Consider the following 17,579-nt stretch of genomic DNA (forward strand, 5'->3'; position numbering starts at 1 on the left):
ATGAAAGAGGAACTATCACTACAGATACTATAGATACATGAAAGAAAGAAAACATTATGCCTTTGTCTATAAATTTGACATCATAAATAAAATTTAAAAATTCCTTGAAAGATACAACCAAAGTTCACTCAAGAGGAAATGGATAACACGAATAGCCTTATATCTTATTAATGAAATGGAACTTGTAGTTAAAAAACATTCCTACAAAGAAAGTTCTAGATGGTTTCACTGGTAAATTCTACCAAATATTTAGGGAAGAAATCATGATTTTACACAAATTCTTCAGAAAACTGGAGAAGAAAGAACAACTTCATAACGCATTTTATGAGGCCAGCATTGCCATGTAACCAAAAAAGACAAAGATGTCGTAAGAAAACTATGAACCAATTATTGTCATGAACTTAGGTGCAAAAATTATAAACACAATTTTAGAAAGCTGTATCCAACAAAAAATAATAATACAGCATGACCAAAGTAAGGTCTATTCAAGGAATGCAAAGATGCTATAACATTTGAAAATCAACCTATACAATGCAGCACATTAACAAAACAGAAAAGAGAAACTATATGATTATATCATATCTTCAAAATTCATTTTTGACAAAACTCAGCAAACTGAACAGAAGGGAACTTCTTCAACCTGATAAAGGGCTTCTCTGAAAAATCCTGTAGCTAACACCATTACTTAAGGATGAAAGACTGAATAATTAAACAAAATTTATATTTCAAAATGAGCCATTTAAGACATTTAAAACTACTAAAATATGTGAAAGAATGACACAAATCAAAATTAGAAAAACTGAGAAATGAGCTGACAGAAATCAAAGAATTTGAAATAAAACAATAATTTCAGACATAAAAATTCAAGCAGAGGAAATATGAGGAAATGAACATAATAATAATGCCTTAAGAGGTATAAAAGGTGAAGAGAAGAAACTTTTAGAAATAAAAAAAGAAATAAGATAAAAAGTATTCAAAAGAGAGTGATACGTTTATAACGTATCAAAACTTGTAACACTTTTAACAGCAACCCTTTTGGACAGAAGTAAAACAAGTACTCAAGGCAAAAAATAAAAGAGACGGCCAGGTGCGGTGGCTCACACCTGTAATCCCAGCACTTTGGGAGGCAGAGGAGGGCCGATCATCTGAGGTCAGGAGTTCGAGACCAGCCTGGCCAACATGGTGAAACCCTGTCTCTACTAAAAATACAAAAATTAGCTGAGTGTGGTGGTGGGCGCCTGTAATCCCAGACACTCGGGAGGCTGAGGCAAGAGACTCGCTTGAACCCAGGAGCTGGAGGTTGCAGTGAGCCAAGATGGCACCATTGCACTCCAGCCTGGGCAACAAGAGCGAAACTCTGTCTCAAAAAAAAAAAAAAAAAAAAAGAAAGAAAGAAAGAAAGAAAAAAGAAGTGAAAAAGAAAAGAAAGAAAAAGTAAAAACAAAAGAGACAAGAATTTTACATAGAGCCAACTTCACTTTCAAGTAAAAGGTGACAAAACAAACTGACAAACACATCAGAATTGAATGAATTCTCTTGTAGAACAAGACTAAAATAACCAAGGTAACTAGGAGATAACGACATAAAGACTGCTGATAAATAAATGTGTATTTGTTCACATAAAAACACAAAATAAGGTTTATAAGGCAGAAAGTACAGTATGCAATACTCTACGTTCTGACAATATAGATACAGAATTAGTAAAAAAAAACAAAAAAAAAAACAAAAAAAAACGGGTTAAGAGAATGAGAGAAGGATATGCAAAAAAATCTTTATTTCTCATAATCATATGCATGGTGCAGTACAGCAATTCTCATGCATACACTTTGGGAGAAGGCAAATGGATATGTGATATTCTATCATCCATAGGCTTCTTGAGACCCAAGAGAAACAAAAATACAAATACAGGATAGAAGGAGTTAAGTAAAACCTCATATTCTTGAATTTGATTTGTAAATTCAGAACTTGTGAGCTAGTTTACCATAAATGCATGCACACACACACACACACACACACACACACACACATTTTCATGGTAGATTTTTAATGAGAGAGAGCCTGCACCCTATGATATTTCCTACCTCTGTCCACTAAGAAGGCCTAGAAACAATGACCTACTCAGTAGCAGTGAGTATCCTTGGGTCCCAGACTGCGGTCTTAAAACACCGTTTCCCCGGTAAAGGCAAGGAGGGTGTCTTGCAGGAATGGCTTCCTCCAGGGTTTGGACAGGAGTCCACAAGAGAGACCTGGAAGAACTTGTCATACATGACACAAGTGTGCTATCAGACCACCAGGGTCGCGTCAGAGAACTCAGGAGAACCCTAAAGAGGCTTCCCTGGTCAACAAAGAAACAATCTGAGAATGAGTAAAGATAATAATTTCAATTAACTTGAAATACATCAAAAATGTTTAAATCCCTATGTTCCTAATGAAACTTAAACACACACATACACAGCCCAAAAAGCCCACATTTGGAAGATGACAGGGAACCAGTTCATTATTTGTAAAACTTGCAAATAAAGACGTAAATCAACACTTACTTAACTTTTCCTAAATGAACTCTAGATGACGGATTAGAATGTGACCACTCTGCAATCCCTATTGAATTAACAGATCCGTCATAAGGCACTGAGGGCTAGTACCCATAAAGAGAGACATTATGTGCCTTTTGATGGAAGAACAATACTATAGATTTGCCAAAGTGATCAAGCCTGAAGCAATCCAAGTTTCAGATCCAGTTTCTAATATATTAAGCTATACCATGAGACAAAGGAACATGCTTAGCTATACCACAAGAACTCAAAAAGCAAAATCTGGACCATGAAATCCTCCACATGTTCTATGACTCCAGTTCTTCAACAAATAAATTTCATGAGGATAAAACCAGGCAGATACGCAGGAAACTTGTAGCTAAAAAGAGAAACTTAAGTAACGAAACTATAAAGGAATGCTGGAAAGTTACTATCATAGCAATCAAGACAGTCATTATGGTTTTAGGGCAGTACAAGGGAGTGCTTTGGGACGGGTCACATGAAGGGCTTCTACACTCATTTAGAAAATTATAATTTTGATATAATGGTAGTTTAAGAATGTTTGCCACGTAATACATAACACAGTCAGCCCTCCACATCCATGGGTTCCAATTGCTGCAGATTCAACCAACAGCAGATAGAAAATATTTGAAATAATAATAATACAACAGTTTAAAAAGTACAAATGAAAATACAGTATACAACTATTTGCATAGTATTTACATTGCATTAGATGTTATAAGTAATCCAGAGATGATTTAAAGTGTATAGGAAGACGTGCATAGATTATATGCAAATAACACACCATTTTACATAAGAAACTTCAACATCTGCAGATTTTAGTATCCACAGGGGTTGGGGGTGTCCTGGAATCAATCCTTGCAGACACTGAGGGGAGACTGTACTCATCAGTATTAGCCAGCACTAAGTCAGCACACAAAACATTTGCTTTATGCAGTTTTTATCTGTACTATATTTCAAAATAAAAAAGTTTTCATTAAAAGAGGTAGATGAGCACACTATTAGGAGTTCTCTACTCTGTAATGGTGAAATAGTTTGGCAAAATGTTGGAAAGGAAGAGCATTTTCTGGGGGGAGAGAAAGAGGAGGGATTAACTACGATGAAGGAAAAAGGATATGGAAGGCAAAAATGTTAAAACATAAGGGCAATCCCAAAAGATTAAATCACTGCACCATACATGGAAAAGTGCTGTATTTTGGCATTACTGTAGTTGGTACCATTTCTGATCAGTGTGGAGATGGGAGGTAGAGGAGAATATTCTAGGTTCTGGCTTATAGATATCAGAAAGTTGGTATCATTTCTGATCAGTGTGGCGATGGGAGGTAGAGGAGAATATTCTAGGTTCTGGCTTATAGACATCAGAAATATGACTACAGTGTAATAGAACTGATTCACTAAACCACCCTTCCAAACACATATCCAAATGAGTGTCATTCCATGTAGTTCCTGTGAGCAGACTACACACTTATTCTAATTGTCTTGCTATTGCTCAAAGTAGTTTGGAACTACACTTTCTAAACTGCCTTCAGAAATAATTTAGTTATAGGTGCAAAATAATTGGTCTTATGACTTTACTGTCACACCATCGTTTGAGCAAGATCTGTATTTCCCAGCCCAATTACACAAAATATTCACAAAATTTTGGTCATTTCCAAAAATCAAATTCACTCTGGAAAGGCAAAGATTTGCCACCAGTGAAGACATTCTAAAGAATGTGCCGTATCTGTGAAGGAAACTCAGAGGAGTTCCAAAAATGTTTTGGGCAGTGGCAGTGTCACTGCAATGAGTACTTAACCTCCTCAAGTGACTTAGGAGAAAGAAGTCATATTTATCATAAAATGGGATATGTTTAAAGCATGTATAAAGTCTTATTACTTTATAATAATTTTCCAATATTTACTTGGGCACTGTCTTAAAAAGAAAAACTTCATACTGTAATATTTTTCAAGGATAAGACAGGTTTGCTTGGGAAGAACTGTGTCATGTTGAATGATAATCAGGAAAGGGTCTATTTATTCTGTTATAACTGTTTTAGACAGGAAAACATGCTATTTGGTAGGTTAAAAAAACCAACTTTATGAACTAAACACCCACATCATTAACAAAGATGAAGAATAAAAAGAAGATAAGTACATTAAATTTCCAAACATCAAAATGAAACTAATGATAACTGAAATCTGAAAAAAAAGTGGAAAAAATACATTTTATGGTTATTACATTGATTGGCATAATGCATACTTTGTAGGTATATAGCCATTTCTAATGCAAATTTATTTGCATAAAGATGAATGACTCTTGGCCAAATGATAATAGACTTTCAAGTCACTGCTAGATTCTAAGTATTAAAATTCAAGACTATGAACTCTATCTGGCAGAATTTAACTTTTTCTCCATCTGCTGCTTGGAACAATGAAAAATAAGTCTATGATTTATATTGTTTTATCAATGGAGTAACATAACAAGAAAGATTTAGTTGTAAATACCAGTTTTATTAATCTTATTTTTGTTAGACTTCTGGACTTCTATTATTTATGAAGCTTTACTAACTTTTTATGTTTTTAAGGAAGCTATGTTTGGGACCTAAGCCAAAAACAAAATTGCAAGAATATAAAATTTCAGTTAGAGTGTCATTCAGGCAAAATGCTAAAAATCTCATGTCTGAGAAAGAAAAGGAAGTTTTAAAGTAGTAATAATAATAAATAAAACATAAAAATAAAAGTTTTAGAGAGTAAAGCACATACACAGTCTACCTGAAAGTATAATCTATTATAATACGACATCTATAATATACATTTCCAGTTTTCCTTCTGGATATCACCAATAGCATATGTATTAAATATTACCAAAGAGGAGGTACCCTATAAAACAGAATCACTTCGATTTTATAAACTCTGAGGACCTATCTTAATATTTGACTTATATATATTAAAAATGTTACCATGTTCACATAAATGATCTACTGAAATTTGCTTGGTTTAATGCGTCCCACAACATACATGGGAAATAATGACGCTATCTGAAATAATATAAAAAAGCAAAAGTGATAAAAAGTATAGAAAACTAACACTTTACTATTCACAGGCAAAGTAAATATAAGAGGAGGGCTACATTTCTAATAATGGTAAGTAAAGGAATTTGAACCAACCTTCCTTCCCACTAAGAACCAGAATGGCTAGGAAAAATATAAATATATAAATAAAAATATTTTTAAAATATGTATGAAAGCCACAGATTATTAACAAAGCAAATGAGGAATTAAAAAGATAGACGGCAATCTATAGTGATGAGCATGACGTTTTCGGCCACTTTTCTCCCAGAGGTATCTGCCAATTTCAACAGAGGCAGATGCCTGCCAGCTGAGAGGCAGTTGGGAGACCAGCAAGCTGAGCAGGCATTTCAGCAGATTCAGCAGTCAGAGTGCACCAAGAATGGTGCTTTAGTTTGGAGTTTCAAAAGGCCATACTATAATAGTGAACCAGAAATCAAGCAGCCCTCAGAAAGACTGAAACCCATCTATGGATCATCTCAATCTGATTGCATGAAGGTGGTTCAAGATTTATTAGTGCTTTTTACTTGCCTCTCCAATTTTTCATGTATAATGTCCAGCACCAAATCAAAAATAACCCAGAATAGATGGAGATAAGACACTATCGCTAACACAATAGAAATAGATCCACAAAAGATTTAGATCAGGGACCAGCACATTTGCTATATAAAAGGCCAGATAATAAATATGTTACGCTTTGTTGGTCACATACAGTCTCTTGTATATTCTTTTTCTATTTTTGTTCTATAACCCTTTAAATATATAAAAACTATTCTTAGCTTGGAGATCACTCAAACATTTGTCTGGCATAATCAGATATGTCTTTAGTTTTGCTTCAAATGTTCAAGGAAATAACTGATAGGATTGAAAATTCCAGGAGAGCACAGAAGTCATTAAAAAAAAAAAAATTGGGCCAGGCATGGTGGCTCACGCCTATAATCCCAGCACTTTGGGAGGCCAAGATAGGAGGACTGCTTGAGCCCAGGAGTTCAAGAGCAGCCTGAGCAAAATGTTGATACCTCATCTCTACAAAAAACTAAAAAATTACCCAGGTGTGGTGGCACAATAAACTAATTTTAACCTTAATCTATAAAAAACACAATTAAGAATAAAATCTTAACGTACTCCCAGAAAATAACAAAGAACATTGAATTATCCCTCTGTAAGCATGAAATGCACACATACAAACAAAACTATATACATTAGTAAAGAAAAATAACAGCCTAGTATATATCCAGAGAACGGCTAGAAAATCATTACAGCAATACCAAACTTACCCAATAGCTTCTTCTTTTTCTTTGTTTTGTTTTTGAAACTGAGTCTGGCTCTGTCACCCAGGCTGGAGTGCAGTGGCGTGATCTTGGTTCACTGCAACCTCTGCCTCCTCCGAGGTTCAAGCAATTCTCTGCCTCAGCCTTCCAAGTAGCTGAGATTACAGGCGCCCAGCTAATTTTTTTGTAATTTTATTAGAGATAGGGTTTCACCATCTTGGCCAGGCTGGTCTTGAACTCCTGACCTCGTGATCCACCCGCCTCAGCCTCCCAAAGTGTAAGAATTACAGGTGTGAGCCATCGTGCCCGACCCAAAGAGCTTCTTAGTTGCATCATTACCACTGGATTAATAAATGGGCTTGCAATAAAGTGATGCTCATTAAAAATCTATTCTACTCTGTTGGCATGTGCAAATAATGAAAACCATAGAATAATGTCTGTGTTATAACGTGAAAGGGGCCAACTATTATGAAGTAAAGCAGAGAGAATACTTTAAACATGCAGCACCAATTGAGCTGGGGTTATAATTTCATTCTTTGTAGGCTACTGGCAGCATGAGACTTCTTAGCAGAATTTCTCACTTCCAATATAGAATATTATTATTATCATCAGTATTTGTTATGCAGGAAGGAACACTGATGGAAAATCTTAGTATCATGAAATTTCATCAAAATTCTCCATTTATTCTCTGCTTTCCCAATTCAGTTTCTTGGTACTAGTTACGTAGCTGCTTTGGAAATAGGATATGGGCTCAGCTCACTTAAGCAATGATGAGCTTTATGATTAAAGCTCGCAGAAATGCTGCCAGGTAAAATTCTGCTCCACAGTCAAAACAGTCAACATTTAGCTGGATTAGAAGCAGAATGTCCTGCTGTGAAGAGTAGGATTGGCCCTTAGCATGCTGTGTAGCTTGGCACCCAGAATGATTCCCAGGACAAAAGGAAAATCTATAGGTAGATATATACAGATACTATCTCAAACACCAAAAATAACATTTGTGAATAAATATAATAGAAAAACTCTTTCACATGTTGAGCCTTAAAATCTGTCAAACTAATCAACACAGTAAAATAATGTGAAATTATATTATTTCATAAAAATCATACCTTTAAGTAAACTTTATTCCCCATTTTGAAAATCTTTTAGGGCATAAATGTCACCATATTTAAAATTTTCTATGGAAACAACCAAGTACATCTTGCATTCAACTTAATTAATATACACAAAGGAATATAAATCATTGTATTGCAAAGACACATGCACCCATGTGTTCACTGCAGCACTGTTCACAATAGCAAAGACATGGAATTAACCCAAATGCCCATCAGTGACAGACTGGATGAAGAAATGTGGTACATATACACCATGGAATACTACACAGCCATAAAAAGGAATGAGATCAGGTCCTTTGCAGGGACATGGATGGAGCTGGAGGCCATTATCCTCAGCAACAGGAACAGAAAACCAAACACCACATTTTCTCACTTATAAGCGGTTGCTAAACAATGAGAATACATGGACACAGGGAGGGCAACAACACACACTGGGGCCTGCTGGGGGATGGGGTGGGGAGAGCATTAGGAAAAATAGCTAATGCATGCTGGGCTTAATACCTAGGTAATAGGTTGATAGGTGCAAAAACCACCATGGCATACATTTACCTATGTAACAAACCTGTACATCCCACACATGTACCCCAGAACTTAAAATAAAAATAAAAATTAATTTAAAAAATCTTCTTACCTGTGTAAAAAGAATAAACTGAGCAAATTGCCAGGGAAGCATAAAAGCCACATTGGAAAGACAGAGTGCAATGAAGGGCCTTCTATCATTGCTCGAGGTCCTTAATAGAGAGAATTGATACCAATAAGTTTCACCCTAAAAACAGGCTGTCATTAAAAAGAAAGACTAATTGCAAAATGATAAAATCTAAATTATTCCATTACCTTTACTATTCATACAACAAAATATATAGTTAACTTTTTAAAGTATACTAAAAATAAATTGAAATACTACAGGGTTTGCATGAAGCAATCAAAATTAGAGTTATAAAAATAACGTTGTAATTTACCATTAAATATTTTAAATACAAAAGCTCATCTTCCTCTACATCTGCATGACATTAGAAATTTAATACTCCAGCAAGGAGGTCAGAAAATAGGATGCGGCGCTGCCTCTGCACACCTCAACATGCTTCTCCTGTATGTGTAGCAACAACTTTTACATACCACCACTTTTATGTTTCAAAAAACATTGAAGAGAAATGTAAGTGCTAACAAAGTAATAAGTTTACAACTATGGAAAAATTTAAGCAAAAAGAATCTTAAAATATTAAAAAGTCATTCTAGAATTTAGCTGAAGCAAGTGGAAGTTTAAATGGTCCATTCTGCATTACTGAGATGTATTAGGAACCAATAACTTTTACCATACAGAATTACAGTAACTTTTAGATATGAAAAAAGAAACACAAATATTTTACCTAAACAATAGAACTGTAACTGTTCCTTTTATAAATGCTGTATTGGATTTTGATGAATCTTTGTACAACCGTATATAAATTTTCAAAAACAAAATTCTAAATGTTCATATTGTTTACTAATGTTATCATAAAATACTCATTATGTACTTTGTAGTCTTATATTTTTCAAACAAAAATTACTTTTGACTAAGATACAGAGTATAGCACATGCCCTCAATGATACAACCCTAAATGTTCTAATTAAAGCATTTTATTCCATGAAACCCCTAACTGACCAGACTGATATCACTTCAAAAAAATATAACCCACCTTCCTAGGAATTAAACTGGGAACGAATAGCAAGGGGTGATGAAGAATGGGCAGCTTCCATCACCTAATCTCTGAGAGAAGGCAAAGTGTAGAGCAAAGATATAGAGATCTGAATGAGGAGGAGGTTCCTAAATCCAAATTCAACCCCAGAATATACTCGTCAGGTTGGTAAGAAATCAGAAGTTAGCCTGCTCCATTCTCAAGGTTTGTGCCACCCCAGTACACTACTATTTACCACTCTTCAATTAGCTTTATCTGAGTGCCACAAATATTTGCATGGACGTGTGCAGTGTTCCGTGGTTAAAGAGATAAATATGGCATGGTCCCTGTTTCCAGTAGTACTTTTAAATACATATAATTAGCCAGGTACAGCAGCTCACGCCTGTAATCCCAGCACTTTGGGAGGCTGAAGCGGGCGGATCACTTGAGGTCAGGAGTTCGAGACCAGCTTAGACAACACGGCAAAATCCTGCCTCTACCAAAAATACAAAAATTAGCTGGAGGTGGTGGTGTGCACCTGTAATCCCAGCTACCTGGGAGGCTGAGGCAGGAGAATCGCTTGAACCCGGGAAGCAGAGGGTGCAATGAGCCTGGGTGACAGAGCAAGACTTCATCTCTAAAGAAAGAAATAAAAATTTGTGTATGTGTGGATGATTCATAAATTTACTGTGTTAAAAAACAAGGAAGACAAACAAATGATTTTTATATAAGGCAGAATCTGCCAGGGATAGCAGGTGAAGAATGGGGTCCTTTGGGAGTTTGGAGGAGATAGTGATCATTATTTCATTCAGTGAGAGTTCTCATTAGTATTCTATCAAACTTATTTCTCTGAAAGGCTATTTATAGTATTCTACCACATATGGGTTTTTTTTTTTGTTCATTTCTCAGACCTCTTAAATATCTGAAATGCTTATAAACGTAATCCCTACAAAAAAAAAGTATCCAAAAAATAAAGTTTGAAATGAAACTGGTTGTCCTATTAGAAACATTAGTTGTTCAGAAATGCTTCATAAATATGCAAATATATGTACTCCTTATCCATCCAACTCTGCATTTCCCAAATTCGTTTGCACACAGAACACTTTTCATGGCACAGTCATCAAAACCACAGGTTAGAAAACAATGTCAAAGTACCTCAACTTTGAAGAGAAAATGTAATTGTTTCTCAAACAATTACAATTTGAATCTTGGCAAACTATATACAAACACATACCTTTTGGTTTATTAAAACATAATGTAGTTATCTAAAACCTGTAGCCTACACTCTTAAATGGACAGCCATTTTTACATAGCAATTTTGAATTATTTTCTTAACTCTATACTCAATTTACTTTTAAAATAACTAAAAAATGGTCTAAATTTGGTAATTACAACTTCATAGGTTGAAGTATATATATATATATAATATGTATATATAAAATATATATTTATGTATTTTTTTTAGAGGGAGTCTCGCTCTGTTGCCCAGGCTGGAGTGTAGTGGCACAATTTCGGCTCACTGCAACCTCTGCCTCCCAGGTTCAAGCAATTCTCCTGCCTCAGCCTCCCAAGTAGCTGGGATTACAGGTGCACACCACCATGCCTGGCTAATTTTTGTATTTTAGTAGAGATGAGGCTTCAGCATGTTGGCCAGGCTGGTCTTGAACTCCTGACCTCAAGTGATCCACCTACCTCAGCCTCCCAAAGTACTGAATTGAAGCATATTTTAAGAAACTTAAATTATAATTTATTTGCCTTTGTTTTATGAATCAAAGTTACCTGAGAATCAAAGTTAAAATATACATCTGAAGTACAAGGAATGGATAGGAAAAACTTTCACGGAGAGGTGGTGTCCAGACCACACAGGTGGCCTGAAATCAACAAAATGCCCACTTTACATCATGTTTACTACAACAAACATATTTAAAAACCAGGGGTGAGTCTGTTTTAGTAATTTTAACACTAGGTTCACTATATCCCATTTCTGAGTGTCTGGCATGGCTTCTCAGTTTTTGAAGCTCTCTTAACGCATGAGGCCATTAAGTAGAGAGCAATTAACTACCATGTCCAGAAATCAGCAACAGATATATCAGACCCAGCAAAAGGAAACCCAAGGGACAAACAAGATTGTACATATAAGAGTTGTGAGAATTCTGTGACTGACCAACTAGATCCACAGTCCAGCTCTCAAGGTATGATCCTGGCATATGATCCTGGCATCCCAGGCTTTGGGATATATGCATGCCAAGACAAATACCTAAACAAATGTCACCTAGATCACTCGCAAGCACCAAGAGAGTTTCTACATAACAAGTATATTCGAATGAATATAAATACACACTTCGAATAGCTAAGATTGCCTCAGAATTTGTAAAATGTACCTTAAAAAAGGTTAAGTATATATTTTAAAAACAACGAGAAGTATTTGTGAACTACAAATGCGATGCATGTAATGAAAGTATTAAAGTTTCATACAAACTTTAAAATGACTTCTAAGACATATAGGTCAGAGTATTAGAAAAATTTTCCATCAACAATTCTGAAATTCTAGAAAGAATGTGAACTCTTATTACTTTGCAAGAGTCTTAAAAGTTATTGCTCCTCTTCCAAGATACCAAAATTGTAAATGTTGGAAGAAGAATTATGATACATATAAGAAAGTCAACTTATACCAACAGTTTCCTGGCACACTAAAAGAAAAAGCTTTGTCATTATATCAGCACATTGTTGAATGACAATGCATTTGTTTGCTTTAAAATAATATATATGGCTTTCATGTGTAATTTTTATGATTCCTTTATCTAACTGATTTTTAAAAATTAACGCAACAGCAATGGATGAAAGTACTTCTACCCTGGCCGGGTGCGGTGGCTCATGCCTGTAATCCCCAGTACTCTGGTAGGCCAAGGCAGGTGAATCACAAGGTCAGGGTTTCGAGACCAGCCTGGCCAACATGGTGAAACCCCATCTCTACTAAAAATACAAAAATTTAGCTGGGCGTGGTGGCACATGCCTGTAATCCCAGCTACTCAGGAGGCTGAGGCAGGAGAATTGCTTGAACCCAGGAGGCAGAGGTTGCAGTGAGCCAAGATCGCGCCATGGCACTCCAGCCCAGGCGACAGAGCAAGACTCCACCTTGAAAAAAAAAAAAAAGTACTTCTACCCTATGTAACCTGTGTCATAACATATTAAATATTTTGTTCCCAAGAGCTAGTAGTCAGAATCTCTCTCTTTTTCATTGCCATATCCTCAGCATCTAACAGAGCATGGACGTGGTATGTACTCAGTATTTTGTTGAATGAATCCATCGTATTTGAAATAAGCTTCTATGAGCTCTTTTTTAGGCGGACTGTGTTTCATTGGGCTGAATTAGTAAGTTTCAGCATTTTGCATTACTGAACAGACAGCATGACGTAACAGAAAGAAGTGAGGGAGCAGGAGGCAGTGTCTTAACTGTGTCCCTGCTTGTCAGGCTTGAGGCCTCTTTCATTGTTGTTAAGGGGAGTGCAATGCATACAAAGTTTCACTTAGGCAAGATGAGTAAGTTCTAGAGATCTGCTATACAATATTGTGTTAATACCGTATTGTACACTTAAAAATCTGTTAAGAGGGCAGATCTCATGTTACTTATTCTTACCACAATAAAAAAGTTGAATATATATGTTATATATATAAAATATGTTTTTATAAAATATAACTATAATTTTATCATTTATAAAATATAAATTAATATACATATGTGAGGTTTTAGAGGCAGACAGACATGGAATGGGAAATCCAGCTTCATAATGCAGCAAATGTGGAATGCGGATAAATAACTTAACCTTCTCTAAATTTAAATTTCATAACTTGTATGATGAGGCTGCCACCACCCACAAAAAAAGTTTACTGGGAATACATCAGATAATGTGCATGACGTGATTCAACTCAACAAGTACAGTATTTCCTTTTCTCTACAGAATATATGTATATGTATATATTTACTAAAAGTAAGGCAAGAGATTTCACGTTTGAAATTCTAGCTATTTAAACATTTCAATCAGTGTGATTAAAGTATCAACTTATAACACAAGGGTCTCTAAAATATTGTGAAGTAATAAGTAGTATACAATTACATATTGTTTTGACGAGTATATTTCCTTGTTCCTCTATAACCCCTTCTACTTCTTAAAAATTGCTTTCTAGAAAACAAACCTCTCCATGATTGAAAAAGAAGCACAGTACTGTAATAAGACCTCCTAGTTGAGTACCACTGTAAAAAAAAAAAAATAAGAGTATACAATCAAAATTCATGGAAAATATAGTGAGCTTTTACAAAATTACCTCAGAATTTAAAATCATAGTTTAAATCATATTTAAAACATAATAGTACTAAACCATACCCATGTAGTTGATGTTTAAATCCTGAATGTACAATTCTAAAAAGTGTACATATAAATTAATCTCGATTTTATAATTTATTATAGCTAAAACACTTTCTTTTTTTTTTTTAATTTATTTATTATTATTATACTTTAAGTTGTAGGGTACATGTGCATAACGTGCAGGTTTGTTACATATGTATACTTGTGCCATGTTGCTGTGCTGCACCCATCAACTCGTCATTTACATCAGGTATAACTCCCAATGCAATCCCTCCCCCCTCCCCCCTCCCCATGATAGGCCCCGGTGTGTGATGTTCCCCTTCCTGAGTCCGAGTGATCTCATTGTTCAGTTCCCACCTATGAGTGAGAACATGCGGTGTTTGGTTTTCTGTTCTTGTGATAGTTTGCTAAGAATGATGGATTCCAGCTGCATCCAAGTCCCTACAAAGGACTCAAACTCATCCTTTTTGATGGCTGCATAGTATTCCATGGTGTATATGTGCCACATTTTCTTAATCCAATCTGTCACTGATGGACATTTGGGTTGATTCCAAGTCTTTGCTATTGTGAATAGTGCTGCAATAAACATACGTGTGCATGTGTCTTTATAGCAGCATAATTTATAATCCTTTGGGTATATACCCAGTAATGGGATGGCTGGGTCATATGGTACATCTAGTTCTAGATCCTTGAGGAATCGCCATACTGTTTTCCATAATGGTTGAACTAGTTTACAATCCCACCCCACAGAAATAGCTAAAACACTTTCTAAATAAAATACATAGGGTCATAGGGTGTGAACATAAAATACTTTTCTTTTTGTTTTTTTGAGACGGGGTCTTGCTCTGTTGCCCAGACTGGAGTGCAGTGGTGAAATCTCGGCTCACTGCAACCTCCACCTCCTGGGTTCCAACAATTCTCCTGTCTCAGGTTCCTGAGTAGCTGGGATTACAAGCGCATGCCACCATGCCCGGCTAATTTTTTCACTTTTAGTAGAGACGGGGTTTCACCATGTTGGCCAAGCTGGTCTCAAACTCCTGACCTCAGGATCCACCCACCTTGGCCTCCCAAAATGCTGGGATTAGAGGTGTGAGCCACCGCGCACCACCACATAAAATAATTTTTTAAGAAACAGACTAGCACTTTAGAGTCTAGATCACATCCTTTGAATACTCTGAATAAAGGTAAATTTTTATCTTTTGAAATTGGATTTAAGGGATTGAGAGATGAAGATTCTAACAGTTTCATGTACCATTAACTTATAACTGTCTAAACTACTGCAAATATTCTTTACTTGAGTCCCAGAGAAGCAATAATGCAGAATACAAAAATCAGATGAAAGATAAAAACCATTTCTTTTGATACTGTTGTTTTGTTTTTTTGTTTGTTTGTTTGAGAAGGAGTCTCGCTGTGTCACCCAGGCTGAGTGCAGTGGCGTGATCGTGGCTCACAGCAACCTCCGCCTCCATGGTTCAAGCCGATTCTTCTGCCTCAGCCTCCCGAGTAGCTGGGATTACAGGTGCCCACCACAATGCCTGGCTAATTTTTTTTGTATTTTTAGTAGAGATGGGGTTTCACCATGTTAGCCAGGATGGTCTCAATCTCCTGACCTCATGATCCGCCCGCCTCGGCCTCCCAGGGATTATAGGTGTGAGCCACTGTGCCTGGCACAAAAACAGAGCTTTAAAAAAAAAAAAATAGAACATTTTTAAACCTGCCCAAACAATCTCAAAGCAATTCTTTTCCCTCACAATAACAAGCTTACATTTTTCTATATGGCATATAGAAAAGTGCATAAAATTTCTAGCTTATACAACTATATAAAGGGAACATCCATGTAGTCACCACATAATTAACTGAAATAGAGAAACGATTATACTGAGTCTCTACTTGCCAGCCTCCAAGATAAGAATCAGCTACTGACCTGATTTTTGAGATTATCAACATAACTCTTTCTATATACATATCAAACTATGATTTACTTTAATCTGTTTTTAAACAATATACAAATGGAAGAATGCAGTATTTTTAAAAATTCTGTACCTGGATTCACTCATTCAAAATTATATCTGTAAGAATCAACCATGTTGTGTGTAGCCGTATAGTTCATTCATTCTCATTATTGTATACTGTTCCACCATGTTAATAAACCAAAATGTATTCATTTCTCTGTTAATGGATATTTGGGTTGTTTCCAGTTTGAAGCTTTTGCAAATGATGCTACTATATTATTGTATGTACTTCCTAGTACACATGTGCAAGACTTTTTTGGGAATATATACTTTAAACTAGAATTGCTGAGTTACAAGGTATCTATACCTTCAACTTTACCAGATAATGTACACTGTTCACCAAAATAGTTGTACCAATTTATGTGTCCACCTGTGGTGGATGAAAGCTCCTTTATCAATCTATTAGATGTGAGTTGGTATTTCACTGTGGTTTGAATGTGTATTTTCTTCATGACTAATGATGGTGGTCAACTTTACATATGTTTATTGACCATTTGGTGTTCTTCTGGGAAATACCAGTTCATAAACATTTTGTCCATTTTTCTATCAGGTTGTCTTTCTTCTTTGTCTTCATCTTCCCACTCTAATATAAACTTCACAGGGACAGAGATTTCTGTTCTGTATTCCAAGCACCCAGAACAGTGCTCCAAGTCACAACAGGCTTTCAATAAATATTTGTCAAGTTAATTAATGGAATTTCTGGATAGTAGGTGGGGTATATACTTTGTAAATATCTTCACTCACTTGGAGGTTTTTTTTTTTTTTTATCCTGTAGTTCTTTTGAGGAACTGAAGTTCTTTTCATCCAATTTATCAGTTTTTCTTCATGGCTGGATTTTTGTATCTTGTTTAAGAAATCATTTCTTATTCCAAGTGACTTCTGTATTATATGCTGAACACTTTATAAAAAATTTGTCTTTCATATTTGAGTGTTTAATCCAGCTTGGATTTATTATTTATATAGTTCCAATTTCTCCTTGTTCCATATGATCTCCCAATTATTCCAGCACTATTTATTAAAATGCCTGTCCTTACCCACCAATCTGCGATACCCACTCTTCCATATATCGAATGCCTTTAAATGTACATTTCTGCTTCTGGGCTGTACTCTATTTCAGTTACCCATTTGTCTATTCCTGTGCCAATATCATAGTGTCTTTTACATTAGCTTTATAATATAGCAACAATTGATAGTGCAAATCCTTCTTTTTCAAGAATACCTTGACTGCATTTGGCCCTTTGCATTTCTGAAAACTTTTAAATCAGCTCATCAAAGTCAACAAAAAATATGTTGGAATTTTGACTGGTAGAGCATTGAATCTATAAATCTTTTTAATATCAAGTCTTCAATCAATGAATATGGAATATCTCTCCACTTGAATTTTCCCAGACATATCTCAGGAATGTTTTAATCATTTTCCCACAGGTGTCATATATATCTTTTGTTGGTTTTATTCTGAGGAACGTCATGCTTTTAATGCTATTCTAAATAGCATCCTTTCAAAATTTTATTTTCTATTTGATCCTAAAGTATAAAATTTATAATTTTGAATTTTAATATTAATGTT

At 35.4% G+C, this 17,579-nt stretch overlaps 1 pseudogene; it reads right to left on the bottom strand.

Annotated features, from left to right (window-relative positions):
- LOC106997473 (putative C-mannosyltransferase DPY19L2) overlaps window positions 1-17,579 on the bottom strand; it is a 105,545-nt pseudogene that overhangs the window by 46,691 nt on the left and 41,275 nt on the right.

Source organism: Macaca mulatta, chromosome 3, assembly GCF_049350105.2.
Source record: "Macaca mulatta isolate MMU2019108-1 chromosome 3, T2T-MMU8v2.0, whole genome shotgun sequence".
NCBI lineage: Eukaryota > Metazoa > Chordata > Mammalia > Primates > Cercopithecidae > Macaca > Macaca mulatta.